Raw genomic sequence first — 17,220 nt, forward strand, 5'->3', positions numbered from 1 at the left:
TTTATCCCTTACCATCCCTACCCTCCCATCTCCACCTCACTCCCCAACCCCAAAAGTTGTAAAGTTCGGTTTTCAACATATCATCTTTTACATTTCATTGTTGCAATGGGTCCACCTGTATCCTTATTTAAACAATTTGTTCTTTCCCTTCCCCTCCCCAAATTATACCAACATCAAACACAGTGAAAACAGGGGTTATACAGGGAGGGAGGGACATACAAAGCAACAAAAAAATCACATTATTAATATGTTAGAAACAAGAGCAAGAAAAAAAAAACACTTGAGTCCTTATCTTGGGGTTCATTTCACCTAACATCAACTTATCTGACCTTTTCTGCTTGTCTTGGACATGTACTAGTTATTGCAAATAAGGAAAACCATGGGACCTATGTTTCTTTGGGCCTGGTTTACTTCATTTAGTATTATTTTTTCCAAGTCTTTCCATTTCCTAACAAATGGGGCAATGTCATTCTTTCTGATGGAGGCATAGAATTCCATTGTGTATATATATCACATTTTCTTGATCCATTCATCTACTGAGGGGCATCTGGGTTGGTTCCATATCTTAGCTATGGTAAATAATGTTGTAATAAACATAGTTGTGCTGGTAGCTTTAGTGTGGTCTTGTTTGTGATCATTTGGGCAAATGCCCAAAAGTGAGATTGCTGAGTCATAGGAGATCTCTAAGTGGAATCTTTTGAGGAGTTTCCATACTACTTTCAAAAGTGGTTGAACAAGTTTACACTCCCACCAACAATGCTGTAGGATTCCCTTCTGTCCACATCCCCTGCAGCATCTGTTATTAGAGTTCTTGATTATAGCCATTCTAACTGGGGTGAGGTGGTATCTCAATGTTTTTTTGATTTGTATTTATTTTATGGCTAGAGGGGTTGATCACTTCTTCAGGTGTCTATTGGCTATCCTTCTTTCCTCTTCAGAGAAGTTTCTCTGTAAGTCTTTAGCCTACTTATTTATTGGGCAGTTGTTTCTTGGAGGATTTGTTGTTGGGGGAGTTCATTTTTTGAGTTCCAGTTATATTTAAGTATGAGATCCTTGTCAAGCCTATATCAAGCATTGAAATAAAATCAGCAATAAGAGACCTCCCATCTAATAAAAGCCCAGGACCAGATGGATTTACAGAAGAATTCTACAAGGCCTTGAAAGCAGAGCTCACACCAATACTCCTCCAACTCTTCAATGAAATTGAAAGAGAAAGTTCACTACCTAACTCATTCTATGAAGCCATCATAACCCTCATCCCTAAACCAGGCAGGGACTCATCAAAGAAAGAGAACTATAGACCCATTTATTTGATGAACATTGATACAAAATTTCTCAACAAAATTTTGGCCAATCGGCTTCAACAGTTCATCCAAAAAAATCATACCACGATCAAACAGGATTCATTTCAGGGATGCAAAGCTGGTTCAATATACACAAATCAATTAATATAATTCAACACATCAACAAGAGCAAGGATAAGAACCACATGGCTATTTCAATAGATCCAGAAAAAGCATTTAACAATATCCAACACCCCTTTATGATGAAGGCTCTGGAAAGATTAGGAATCCATGGAACATTCCTCAATATAATAAAGGCTGTATGAGACAAATCTACAGCCAGCATTATAATTAATGGTGAAAAACTAAAGCCATTTCTTCTTAACTCAGGAAGAAGACAAGGATGTCCACTCTCCCATTCATATAGATATAGATATAGATATAGATATATAGATGTAGATGTAGATATATATTAATGATCCATTCATCTACTGAGGAGCATCTGGTTTGGTTCCATATCTCAGCTACGGTGAATAATGCTGCAATAAACATAGGTGTGCTGATAGTTTTAGTATGGTCTTGTTTGTGATCATTTGGGTAAATGCCCAAAAGTGGGATTGCTGGATCACAGGGGAGCTCTATGTGGAGTCTTTTGAGAAGCCTCCATACTGCTTTCCAAAGTGGTTGAATAAGTTTACACCCTACAATGCAGTAAGATTTGCTTTTGGCCGTATCCCCTCAACTACCTGTTGTTAATAGACTTCCTGATTATAACCATTCTAACTGGGGTGAGGTGAAATCTCAATATACAACTTTCTGATTAATAAATGGGCTAAAGACTTAAAAAGAGACTTCTCTGAAGACGAAATAAGAATGGCCAATAGGCACACGAATAAATGTTCAACTTCTCTAGCCATAAAAGAAATGCATATAAGAACTCTTGAGGTCAGTCCTCTTTATTATCCATTGCTTTCTCTTCTCCATAGTTGTAAATGAAAAGTTTATATTTACATGTACACTCTTCCTTGCTCTTGGACATAAAAAATGTGAAATTCTCCAGCTTTTGGTCTGCAGACTTCATGCCAGTAACTTTCAATAGTTTCTTCCTTTTGGTGTTAAGCTGAGAGTTACAGTATGCTTCCTTATGAATGAATCTTTTGTATTGTAAATGAATCATGTTAACCTCTGCCTTGGTTTTCTAGCTTGTGGTTGGTTTATTGTGAGAATTCTTAGACTCCAAAAACAAATCAATTCCCTTAACAAATCCTTTCTAATACATTTCTAATTACATCCTATGATTTCTGTCCCTGTGGAGAATGCTAACCAAAAGCACTGTTATGACATTCTATAATGTTCACATGAAATAGATAATAATTAGCTTTAAAACTGAATAATTTGTCTGCCTAGGACTTTTCTCTTTATTTTTTTTTATTATTTAACAATTAAAAAATGACACTGGGTCCTGTATAGCACATTTCTGCCCAAACTCTCAGTCATCTTGCCTCTCCCTCTCAAATTCTGAGAGTGTGATTTTGTAGCAACATGCCCACTGTAAAGTTTCCAAATGAATTGTGGGAAATTTGCCATTACACTGGTATTATATTAATTTCACCACATTAAGGGTTTTATTATGAGATCCTTCATTTTGATAGTAAAACAAAGGAGAGGCTAGACACAACTATATTCCTAGCTACTCTGGAGTGTAAGATACAGAGAATTGTGTGAAACCAGTCAAGGCAGGAAAAATCTGTGAGATAACTTGAAATTTTGCTAGCAAGTAGTAGGAGTTGAATGAAGTTATAGAGTGCTAGCTGAGAAAGCCTCCAATTTCAGGGAGAGATGGAGGAAGAGGAAAAAAAGGAAGAAGAAGAAAGAAAATGTGACCTACCAAATAATTCAGTTTATCAGTTCTGAAATACATCATCATATTATGTCACCATTAAAAGTTGGATTCATGGTATGTGTACATGACATGAAAAGGTGCCACATTGAAGTCAAATATGTACATTGAAAATTTTTTATAGAATATATTTTGCATTAATTTAAACTAGCATGTCATATCAATCTAATAGTGGAGGGATTATATGTATGCTTTTTAACTTGATTCACTCTTGAATATCTAAATTAAACCTTTCTAATTATGATATATGTTCATAATATATATTCACATTCACATCTATGATATATATGATATATACATGTATATCATAATAAATCTTATTTACAGTTCTACAAGTTAATTTACAAAATATAAGTCAATCATTTTATGCCAGCCTAACCCACTTTAATGTTGTGGTTGTCAAAGTAATGGTTCCATCAAAAGATATCCATGTCTAATCTCCAGTGTATGTAGATAATATGCTACAGAACAAGAAAGAATTAAAGTTCCTGATTAAATAAAGATTGTTAATCAGCTGTTGAAAATTATGTCTTTATCAAGATCCTGGATATTCCTGGATCTATTCATCTATGACAGTTTATCCATGTGTGATTTTTTTTTTCTTTTTTGTTGATACTGAGGCTTGACCTCAGGGTCTCACTTGCCTGACTTGCTTGTCATGGATGGCAATCTACCACTACTAGATTCCCCCCCTCCCCCCCAGCTTTATGCTGGTTAATTGGGATGGAGTCTTGGAGACTTTTCTGTCCATGCTTGTTTTGAATTTCCATCCTCTCGATCTTTGCTGCATGAATAGGTAGTATTATAGATGTGAATCCCTGGTACCTGACTGTTTAAATGATTTTTCCAAATGTCTTGGCCTTTATTGTTTTACCTGATGAAAAGTTAATTTCATATTGCCAGTCTGACCAATGTCTTTCATCTAGAGTTTGGATAAATCTTCTAATACTTCTAAGTCTACAGATCACCATTATTTGAATGCAGGCTGCATAGCCCAATATTTAAATTCCAGATGAACATCTGGCTATCCTGTTTGACTTAATAGTAAATTAAAAGTACTTATGTGGCTTACATCAGTTAATATATTTTTTCCAAGTCTTTGATCCCATGGTTTTCCTTATTTGCAATAACTAGTATATGTCTAGGACAAGCAGAAAAGGTCAAAAGCTATGTACATATGACCATATAAGATGATACTAAGATAAACAAGTTGTTTTATCTTTCTTGCTGTTGTTTTTAATGTACTTATAATGTACCATGTGATTTTTTTGTTTCTTTTGTATGTTCTTCCCCCATTGTATAACCCCTGTTTTCTGGTGCCCTGAACTTTGTATATACATTTTTCTAATTTAGGAAGGGGAAGAGAAATATCAAAATGCTGAAATAAGGATATAGGTTTAGTTGACTCACTGTAACAATGAGATGTACAAGACACTATGTATGTTGATAAATTAACTTTACAGCTTTGGGGAAGGGGGGAGGGAGAAGTGGGGGAGGTAGGGAGGGAAGAGATGGTAAGGGAAAAACAAAAGAGGCGGTAACAATGCTCCATAGGAAATGTACTCATTACCTTATTCATGTAACTGTAACCTCTCTGTACAGTATTTTTATAATAAAATATATGCAAAATAATACTTACATGATTTTTCCTTATAATTTCTTTTAACATATATAGTAATTCTAAACATCTGGTAAAATTAGTTTTCATTATATCTTTCATTACATTGCAAGCTATATTCAGTAAAACCAAATGTGATTTATAGCTTGATTTCAGAGCACAGTCCTGTAATACCAGGACAGAGGAAGGAGATTTGGGATTTTAAGGCCTTAATAGAATACATAGAATATTTGCAGCTTAGAAAATTTAAGACTCATCTGGATTACATTGCGCAACATTGTGCCCCCTAAAAGAAAAGAACATATAAAGAATGAATGAATAAAGGCCAAAAATCAGTGAATTGAAATTTTTTTATTGCTGTTTTCTTTTCTTTTTGAGACAGGGTCATTCTAAGTAAACTTAACTGGCTTTCACCTGATGATCCACCTGTCTGTTCATCCTGAGTACTGGGATTAAAGGTATTCTGTACTAGCCTAAGCTTTAAAAGCAATTTATATGGTGTATCATCTAAGTAGAAGGCAAAGGGATTAGGAAGTGAAATTATTGGAAATTCTTTCTGTATAACATACTGTGTGGGTTCAGATTTGAGTCAAGCTAAAAGATTCTCTTCAGTTAACCACATCCACCAATTTACTTATATTTTTACTTATTATTTTACTTGTAATTTTACTGGTGCATAATGAATTTCAACTTTTCATACATATTTTTAGAAATAAATTGAAACAAAGAAATTTGAAAGAGTATAAATGTAACAAAAGGATTAGCTATCAAAGGGCACATCATACTTTAGATCATCCTATGCAGTCCTGATACAGAATTTGTGAAAGATGCATTTATTCACTGAGTAGATAACAAATGAATCACAGTTTTCTTTGTAGCACGATGGAAATGAGACCAGCCTAGCATATTTTGCACTCCTTTACCACTCTCTCCAGAATGTTAATTTGAATATGGCTATAAGCTGAATCATCTAATTATTCCAGTTGAAGCTTATAGAAATGATATCTAAAGAAACCTGTTTTTCAGTCATTAAGGTTGCAACTATAAAAAGGGATTTTTATAAGTGTTTAAGACTTTCTATACTTGCCTTTATTATTCATAGATATGATTTTCATCTAGAGAAAATGTATCTTGGTGAATTTTGGACTCCATTATTCAGTTATAGATGTGGTATTCTGGAATAATTTACTTATCACTAAAGAAGATCATATTCTTTCTTCATTGCTATTTATTTTTAGTGCAAATATCTACTAGAATTAATGCATCAGGCATATTTAGGTCAGAGGAGAGTCTTTTAGTCTTCCTATACATTAGGTGTATGGCAGAACCCTTGTAGGACTTCAGTCTATTTCAGTCCATTAATGCAGGATTCTTGGACAGCTTAATGCATATGTTCTTTACTGAAATTTTAAAACCTAAGGATAGTTGAAGAGAGGATTGTCCTTAGTATTTGGAATGATGGTGACTAAAATAAGATGGGAATAAATGATACCATATTACATTTTAATCCATTATTTTATATATGTTGTAGATTACATAACAGACTGTGATTTAATCTATAAATGTGTATTTATATACAACATATTAGAGCAAAATGAACATCACAGAGGCTTTTCCAATGTCACAGATTCCCTAATATTTCCAAATTTTTGCAACTCAAAAATGAAAAAGGAGGACATAATCAATGTTTATTCTTAAAACTATGAAGCTTGAAGATATTGTACCCTTTTGTCATAGTTACCATTATGGTAACTGTTAAGACTGTCATCTAGCATTCCCTGGGCATTATTTAGCAAGCCTGAGGCTAGCTTTATGGGAAGAAAGCAGCCTAGCAGATGGAATGCAAATGAGAAGGAAGGCTTCTGTAAGGAGGTCAAACAAGACTCAGAAAGAACTGATGCAAAAGATCCTGAACTCAGGTGATGACATGAAGTTCTTGCAGTTCATTAGTCAGGGTAAGAAAATATTTAAAATAACTTGTGCAACAAGTCAAATACAAATATTAAATGTGTTCCCTTAGGCTTTTTAATTTTATACATGAATTATTTGTAACCAGGAATTAAATTTCCCAAACATGTATTCATACAAATCATCTCTTAGGCAGGCACCAGTGGCTTACATCTAAATCTTAGCTACTTGGAAAGTTGAGGAAGAAAGGATGGTGATTCAAAGCTCAAAAGTCCCTTCCTCCACCATAACTAGGCAGAGTGATACACACCTGCCATCACAAACTATATCGGAGGCTGAGAACAGGAGCGTCAAAGTACCATGCCATCCCAGGCATAAAAGCCTGTAAGACTTTGTCTCTACATTAGGAGGATGTCTTGATGGCTGTTGCTACAGCAACAAACCTAAAAGTGGGCAGACCATTGCTCTAATTCATGTGAAGGAAATAAGATCATACATTAATAAACACCAGGGAAGACATTACGGGGTTGAGGTTGGGGGTGGGGAGAGATGTAACTCAGTAGTAGTATACCAGTTTAGCAAGAACAAGTTCCTTAGTTCAAATCCCAGTACCACCAGGAAAAAGTCATCTTTTATCTCTATATTTTTACACTTTTAGTGAAATACTACACTGGCAGACCCCTGAAATTGTGAAGCATTGCTAAGCTTAATTGGCTTAATTTAAGATCCTCATTCTCTGTCCCAGACCTTGAAATCTCCTGCCCATGCTGACACTTGCTGGTCATGGTATCATCTCTGAAAACTTTAAAGTAAGAAAGAGCACAGACTAAGTGACTCAGACAATCTTTCTGCAATTTAATTGTTTTATAGGCCTAATTAATTTAAAAGGCTTAATTATGCTACCACATGAGTGCTGTGGAAAGTCTGTCGACTTCCATGCAATGATATGTAGAAGCAAAATACATCCGAAGCTTTTCTTTTCACCTAATTAGCAAAATAAACCAGAAAGATTTATAGAACCAAGTATGGATTCCAAATAAAATCACTTCACTCCTCCTAAGTTTCCAATGAAGAGGTAGAAAGAATTTCAGTTTTTTCAAATATAATGTACCACTGAGTGATTATTAGAAAGTTGTCATCTATTCTGTTTAATGATTCTCTCTCTCTCTCTCTCTCTCTCTCTCTCTCTCTCTCTCTCTCTCTCTCTCTCTCTCACACACACACACACAAAGCACATCCAAACTTAATGATACCAAATAATATTGAACCATGCTTGCCTGAGATAGTCCTATGAAGCTTCTGCCATGAAGGTAATAGGTTAGATTTTATTATCTCATGAGTTTCCTGGGATTAACTGAGCCCAACTTCCTGTGTTTGTTATTTAGACACTGGAGGGGAGGGAGGGTCTGAAGATTCTTCCCAGGTGTCTGGCATCTGGGATCAAAGCAGCTGGATTAACTGGAACAGCCTGGGGCTCTTTCTACCTCAGTGTGGTTTCAGTGTGTCCTTTCCAGGACAGTGGCTTCAGGGTATCTGGATTTCTTTATAGAGGCTCAAGTCTTCAGGAATTCTGTTCCAAGTGTGTGTGGCAGAAGTTGTTTCACCTTCTATGATTAGTCCATGGATGTCACACAGAGTAGCATCTGACACATTTTGGCCATACAAATATTAAATAAAACTTACCCAGATTCATTGGAATGGCAATAAAACCTCCTTCTTGAGAATCCACTAAAACTGAAGGTATATGAAAAGTGGGAATAATGCATACATTTCTTATCAAGCATTGCAGCCTCCTCCTTTGTTTATCCTGCCTATGTAATTGTAACTCCTCTGTACAGTATGTTCTCAAATAAAATAAAATTAAATTAAAAAAAAAAAAAAAAAGAAAAGTGGGAATAACTGTGTGACTGTTGTACTACCCTCACTGCAATAGCCTTCTATTCACACACAAAGCAACTACAGACAAAATTAGATGGAAAGGACAACCAATAAATGTGTCACTGGACACACTGTGTCCAGAAAAACAAAAACAGGGTTCCAGAAGGTCAAGGGAAGGTCTCAGATTAACACTACCCTCCCATAATCCCTCTATCTGCAGATAGAGGATTAGAGGACATTCTGCAAGATCAGTCATATGCAGGAAGGAGAAGAAAAAAGAAGAATAAAGGAGAAATGAAGAGAAGAAGGAACGGGAAAAGGCACCACATCTATATAAATCTATTTCTATCTATGTTTTTTTAAGAAGCAGAAAATTAAGTGTCTTACAAAGGATGACAAATGAACATGCGCTCAGATTTCTCTTTGAGATACTGAAGAAAAATCTTACTAAGGATTAAGAAAACAAAATTTGTTATAGACATCTAGGTTTAAAACTTGGCTCCATATGAAAGAGAATGAAATGGACATGAAACCTCTCTAAGCTTTTTTCGTAGCCTGTAAGCTATAGTTAATATTCATACTTAAAGCATATAGTCATTAGAGAGATCAAAAGAGACTATACTAAAAATGCCTTGCTCTCAGTACAAGGATAGACTGTTGCTCAATATTCCAGAAAAGTGTGCCCAGACTGGAAATTCATCTAATCCTCACAGACACAATATTCTAAGTTCATATGTTCTTTGTGTTTGTTCCCTGGCAATTCAATATATTTTCTTAAATACTTATATGACAAATTTAACATCTTATATCCTTTGTTTATCTTCTTTTGTTATTATTCTTGTTGGTCATGGGGCTTGAACTCTGGGCCTGAGTACTGTCCCTCAGCTAAAGGCTAGTGCTCTACTACTTGAACCATAGCACCACTTCTGGTTTTCTAGTGGTTTATTGGAGATAAGAGTCTCATGGACTTTTTTTCCCAGGTTGTCTTTGAACCGCAATCCTCAGATCTCAGTCTCTTGAGTAGCTAGGATTACCGGTGTGAGCCACTGGCATCCAGCTTATATCTTCTATTTCTATATCTTCTATATCTTCCTTATTTATTGTCAAAGAAAGTTTTGTCCATTTTTTGATTGCCAAATATTCAGAATATTGAAAGGTAATTCTATTATAATTCAGTTCCATTATCCTATTACATACGTAATTAAAGTAAAATGAATTCCTAGATTGTTTTCCCTCGTAGCTGTCTATTTCTTGATGGAAATTTTCTGTGAACAAGAAAAGGCGATATGACAAAAGCTAAGCTTCACAAACTTAGAGGCAAGCAATGTACAAATTTTGAATGTTTGTAAAACATAGCTTTAAAGTTATTAAAAGGAAAAAGCAATTCTCATATCACCCTATGGTTTTTGTAAATCAAATGCTTGTCCAATGAATTTCCAATATGGAGTGGTAAATACATAGGTAGATGGGTAGATAGACAAGTATACAGTTGACATACCCTGTGAATGATACATAAGTTTTAGTTAATAGCCTCAGTGGTATTATCACTATTTTTCATTGCAGTTCTTGAAATTGGCTGACTGATACAATTATGTGGCTTTTTATTTGCAAAGGAGAAAAATCCACAAGCTTTTAAATTATACAACACAAAGCTTCTGTGTACTGATGTAGTGTAACAGAACACATGTAAAACTATAATTAATATCTCCACAGATAGCTGTAAGATAGTTGAGTGGGCAAGGATTTAATCTAAGGCAAGAGACAGCAGAGTTCAGTCTTATGTGAAGATACTGTTTTACAGGTTGATTCAGTGTACAACACATATATACCATACCTGCATATGAATTCTTGTTATTCTGATTTTACAGGTGAGAGAAGTAAAGTTCGGAAATAGAATAGCACTATCCTATGTGCACATGTACAGCCATGTACCTATATACATAGTCACACACACACACACACACACACACACACACACACACACACACATACACACACACATACCTCTTGCATGCCTATGGCAGTCTTAAATCAACACTTTTGGATTGTTTTGCTGTGATTTGTGCTAGTACTGGGGGCTTTTTTTTTTTTTTTTGCTCAGGGCTGGCACTTAACAAATCGAGCCACAGCTCCACTTACCACATTCAGATTGCAAAGCCAAGCTTCCATTTTCTCTATTTATCTGGCTTCTCATTTGGAAACATGCATATAACTTAAAATAAAAATATGTGGTTTATGCTTCATATTTTTATTATTTTTATACTTTAAATGAAGGTTCTTTTCCTCAGGCAATAATATTATAAAGTAAAAATCAAATAAGGGATATCATAAAGTGAATTATTATACTGAGGGCAGAATTACCCATGTGACACCTTCTGATAAATTATTTAGTTACCTCTAAATCTACAATGACCAAAATGGTATTCCTAGCCTAGTGAATATTCCAAATAAATAGAAATAAAAAATATGCATCAGATTTCAAGCTTATGACACTTTAAAGAGAATATAAAACATAGCATAATTTTTCTTATTTATTACATGCTAGAATTATAATGTCAAATTAGATACTACCTTGCTAATCTTAATTTCACTTTTTAAAATTTATTTAACATAGCATTTAGAAATTCAGAAAATTTACATTTCTAATGATCTAAAAGAAAGAGAAGGTGAGATTTATGTTAGGATTCTATACCAGTGAGGTACAGGTATGTTAAATTTTTTGTCCACTCTCATTTAAAAATGGAGGAACAAATTTACTACTGAAACATTTCCCTAGTAGGAAATAACTTCAGATATAATATAGACCACTTTCTCCACTTTATTATTTGAAGCAATTTAGACTGCAGCGTATAAAGATCATATTATAGAAAAAAATTAGACTTCTTAATTTTTAAAATTATTTCTTAAGTTTATCATGAGATTCTACATCCTTTTAACTGGTCTTTTAATTCTTATAAATAAAAATCTTGTGTGGGGTAGTATAGGGAATAGTACAGTTTGACTTTGCTAAGCCTCACAATATAGAACCACTTCTAAATAACTGAACTCTGTGTCAACAGTATATTAACACAGGGCTATAGTTTGGGCACTTCAGCAACTTTCCTGCTGAATATCATGTTTCTTTATTCCAAGACACACTTGGAAAAGCTTAAAGCCTAAAGAACAAACCAACAAACACTGCAAAAGAACATGTTGATTCTTTCTATAAAACTGAGAGTTCCTAAGGGCAACACATTTGGCATATTGAAAAATAAAATGCACAGACTACAGTTTGAGATTTTATTTTCCTTCCTGACCTTCAGATTGTACAATTATTCTTCCCAAGGAAGAGAACTGAAACCTTTGCGCTCTTTTAGTATTGTTGGGCAGAGGTTCACTGTGTAAGCCATTGCACACTGCTGACTATGATCTCAAGATAAATGTGAAAATTAATGCTTTACCACTTTGAAGACCCAGTACAATTGAGACATCGAAGGAACCCAGAATTGTGGATGAATATAAATTCATGTGTAGAGCCTGGGTGCTCTCCTGGAGTCCCTCTAGTCTTCTTTGCTGAACCTGCTTAATTTTTTTTTTTTGGTGAGGTTGGGGGGTCGGCTATGGGGCTTGAACTCTGGGCTTGGGCACTGTCCCTGCGCTCTTCAGCTCAAGGCAAGCACTCTACCGTTTGAGCCACAGGGCCACTTCTGGTTTTCTAGTGATTTATCGGAGATAAGAGTCTCATGGACTTTCCTGCCTGGGCTGGCTTTGAACCTTGATCCTCAGATCTCAGCCTCCTGAGTAGCTAGGATTGCAGGCGTGAGCCACTGGTGCCTGGCTTATTTTTTTTCTTTTTCTTTTGGAATGGAGGATCACATTTACAGGCATACTTTCAGAATAAAAGCAGGCAATATATAAATTCAGGTACATGATATTACATAGGTACCAAAAATGTTCACGTATAATGAATATATTTTCATACACACCAACCAGCTATTAGTGCTGAGATAGGTTAGATCACTGGAACTTGAAGTTTGTTTGTAAAGAATGAGGATACTGAGAAAGCTGGGCTGTAGTGGTTCATGCTTATGATCTTAGCTATTGAAAAGGCTGAGTTCTGAGGACCATGGTTCAAAGGCAGCCTGTTCAGGAAAGTGTAAGCGACTATATTAGTATATCACACAAACAATCCAGGCTAATTACTAATGTATAGACTTATTTATTACTTATTTTAGTATTGAAAATTAAATTGGAGGCCTCACACAGGCAAACAAGCAACCCATCACTGAATTATATCTTCAATGCTTTTATATTTTTTTAGTTTATTTTGAGAAATCATTTGATTAATTTGCCCAGATTGGCCTCATACTCTCAATCCTTCTGTCTCAATGTCCCAAGGCTCAAAACTGACATTTTAATTATCTTTCCCATCATTAGTAACACAAAAGTCAGAAGAAAAGTCAAACTTTTCTAATCTAAGAAGAAAAATCTATTTTTCTTTCTAATAGAACAAGCAGTAAAATGAAAACTGTATTAAATACAGGTCAAACACTGATTTACAATATAATTCTGGAAACCAATTAAATATTTCTTATAATTTCTCTTTTTAGTTCCTTTTTATACTATTATAGGCTCCTATTTATCTCTCTCTTTTTTGGGGGGTAGTCGTGGGGCACTGTCCCTCAGCTCTTCAGCTCAAGGCGAGCCACAGTTCCACTTCCGGTTTTCTGAGACGTTTATTGGAGATAAGAGTCTCACAGACTTTCCTGCCCAGACTGGCTTTGAACCGCGATCGTCAGATCTCAGCCTACAGAGTAGGTAGGATTACAGACATGAGCCACCGGTGCCCGGCTCCTATTACTCATGATATTCCTAATGTCCCTACAGGTAGGCCATTTCTTATTCTTATCAAAAAATTGTCATCAGATTTTAATTCTCATTTAAAAGTACATTATTAATTCCACCAGGATAACCTTTCCAAAGACCATTTTTAAAATCCAAAAAAGAACCAATATGTTATCTAATGGCACTTCTAACAACTGGAGTTAATAGTCTCTATCATTAACTGAACAAACATTAATTTAGAAGATGTTTATGTCAAGCTAATCAATATGGAAAAGGTGAAACCAGTGTTAATAATCTGATCAATTTAAAACAAATACGGTTTTAAACTGAAAATCAAGTAAAATGAGGGGGAAATCACTCTGGCTCAATATGCAAATGAGGTAACTATGAACTCTTAGTGTTCCCTGGATGAACTCTTTAAAAGTTTAGTATTAGTGAAAAATTCTGAGTTGATAGTTTTTTTTTTTTAAATAATACTGGATTGTGAGTAACTTGATTATAAATAAATTAGTAGATGAAATTGCCTTAAGAGTTTTAAGTAATTAAGCCACTTGGTTGTATATTTTAATTTGCTTAAAACTAAATAACTGTTAAGGCACTGAAGTGACATTTATTTCTCAATTTCTATATCACAGTACACTTCTGTTTTTTGTGCTAGAGGAATTGACTTTTTCTTTGGCTAACATCTATACAGAAAATAAACAATAGCTCACATTTTATTGATGTATTGAACTAGCAAGGAGACATTGTAATAACTAACACCAGAATGAGACCTTAATAAGTTAGTAAATAATTGGTCATTATTAAAAAAAATTATATATTTGCCATAGGGAGTAGGTAGTGGTTTCTAGCACATAGATCTCAATGCCTAAAAGCAAAAAAAAAAAAAAAAAAGATTACTCATTTCCAATATATTAACATGTTTATTTCTATATTTTAGAAATCCAGGTTGTTCATTTCTTATTTTACTAGACAGCATGGTTTGGTATTGATGTTATCTATCAAGATCTTTTAAACTTTTTTATAGCTCATAATATAAATTTAGTAACATATTAAGCAATTACATTTAATGGTAATTGTGATAACTAACCAATCATAGGGTGGACCATGGAAAGTATAATCAAAAGCACACATCTAATTAGGATGGCCAGAAAAAATATTCTATGAATAGTTGATGTTTAAATATATTTATTTGTCAGTACCATGGTTTAAATTCAGGGCTTCTTAAATTTGGATCATCATGCTCTCCATTGGCTTTACTTGTTCACTTCTGGTACTTCACCACTTAAACAACATCTTCAGTTATTTTCTAGGTAATTGTAAGTAGGAGTCTCATGGACTTTTTTTGTCTGGGCTGGCTTCACTCAAACTATGATCTTCAGATCTCAGCTCCGTAAATTAAATAAAATCATACACTTGGGTCTCCAGTGACTATCTTACATTAGTATGTAATGATAGGACTGACTTGACTGGGAAGGAAATAAAAGAGGATTTGATTCTGAATGCTGTTAAGTGTGGATGATATTCAAAGCACTGTAAACAATAGGAATAATCTCAGTGAAGACTTCTGGAAAAGAAAAAATAATAATGTAGTAGATGAATAATGAATAGGGAACAAAAGAACTTGAGATTTGGAAGGCTGTCAAGGTAGTCAGGAAAGTCAAGGTCTTATGGCCATGACATTGGCTGTTGTCTTTGTCTAATGTCAAGAGGACAGTTGAGACATGGCATTATATGATTTATATTTGTATAACTTTTCTCTAGCTATAGTGAGATGAATGACTTTTACAGAGGGATTGAGCATGAATAAAAGTAGATTTGAAGGTTATTATTATACCTCAGGTGAAAGTGGAATTTATACTGGTTTTTGATAGTTTATATAGAGAGAAGAAAGCTGGGACTGACTTAGGATATAGACACAAAATATTTTGTTATTGATTATATATAAAGAATCAGGTGGGCTGTGAAGGTGGCCCAGTGGTAGAGTAGAGCACTGGTCTTGCATGCATGAGGTCCTGAGTTCGATTCCCCAGCACCACATAAGCAAAAAGAAAAAAAAAGCCGGAAGTGGTCCTTTGGCTCAAGTGGCAGAGTGTTAGTCCAGGCCCAGATTTCAGGCCCCATGACCGGAACCCAAAAAAATAAAAATAAAAAAAATAAATAAAAAATAAAGGCTGACTATTTAAAAAAAGAATCAGGTCAGAACAGCAAATGATATAGGAATCTGACTACTTAGCAAAAATATCTGTTTACTATGATGAGTGAAGAAATGGGCAGACTGTTTAATTAGTTATAATTAAATACTGGCATAAACTGATGGTATCAGTAGTTATTATATATTGAACCCTCAAATTAGAAAAATGTGGAAAACTTTACACATATTTCAGAGGTCTCAGCAAGATTACAAACCTGAGAATTAAAATTATATTAAAAAATCAACAACAATGAAGGATGGCATGAAGACAAGACAAAGCAATAATGACCTTTTAAATATTTAAAGGGTTTTTGTCTTCTTGTTTTTTAAATTATTATCTTTAAGTAGTTGTACAAAGGAGTTGTCATATAGCAAAGCAGTTTATAAATACAATACATTATGATCAATGTCACCTCTCTCAACATTCTTATCCATCCTTCTCCAATTACTCCTTCCCTAACTCTAATTAATTTAGAAAGACATCCATTGATTTTTTCCTTTTTTTGCATTGTATTGTTGTTATAAAGGTGGTGTACAGAGAGGTTACAGTTATATAAGTCTAATAAAGAGTAGATTTCTCTGGAAAACAGTACAGAGGTTGTTAAAAAGACTAAACATAGATCCTCCCTATGACCCAGCAATTCCACTCTGGGAATTTATCCAAGAGATCACAGACAAGGCCACACTAAAGCTACAATGTTCATTGCAGCATTGTTTACCATAGTCAAGATATAGAGTTAGCCCAGATGCCCCTCAGTGGACAAATGGCTCAAGAAAACATACACAGTGGAATTGTATACTTCCATCAAAAAGAATGGCATTGTTCATAAGAAAATAGAAAGACTTGGAAAAAAGTTATAGTAAGTGAACTCTGCCAAGCTCAAAGAGACATAGGTTGCGTGGTTGTCTTCATTTGTGGTAACTAGAATATTCAGTCTGGATAATTTTTTTATGGAGAGAAGTGAAGCAAAAGAGGTGAAAAAACTCTGAGACATGATAAGTCATACAAGACTCTAGGCATTCATACACATTGAGCTCAAAGGAAGATAGGAAAGGAAGACAAAGGGGCAATGTTTATGTGAATCTGATCATACAAAATAATATTTATTGAATTGAGCTCTAGGAAATTGAAATAAAAGTTTTATTCTTTGTTGCTGTTTTCATTTTCATTTCATCTTGTTTGTTGGATTTTCTGTCTTGGGGAGTGTAAGGAGAGGCAAAGAAATGAAGACGCAAAGGGTAAACAAAGGCAGCAGTGGTACTCATTACACACTATGTTGAAAATGAACTATATACAACTTATATGAGAAGATGGGAGATACAAACTTGGAGACAGGGGCTGGGCAGATGGCACAGTGGTAGAACGCTTGCCTTGCATGTCTGAGGCCCTGGGTTTGATTTCTCAGCACCACATAAGCAAAAATGAAAAAAGCCTGAAGTGGTGCTGTGGCTCAAGTGGTAGAGCGCTAGCCTTGAGCTGAAGAGCTGAGGGACAGTGCCCAGGCCCAGAGTTCAGGCCCCACGACCAGACCAAAAAACAAAAACAAAAAACTTGGAGACAGCGAGGGAAGGGATGACATTGTTCAGAAAGAAAAGTACCCTTTACCTGACTTAT

Source organism: Dipodomys spectabilis, unplaced genomic scaffold (assembly GCF_019054845.1).
Source record: "Dipodomys spectabilis isolate Male_0828 unplaced genomic scaffold, ASM1905484v1 ptg000137l, whole genome shotgun sequence".
Classification (NCBI taxonomy): Eukaryota; Metazoa; Chordata; class Mammalia; order Rodentia; family Heteromyidae; genus Dipodomys; species Dipodomys spectabilis.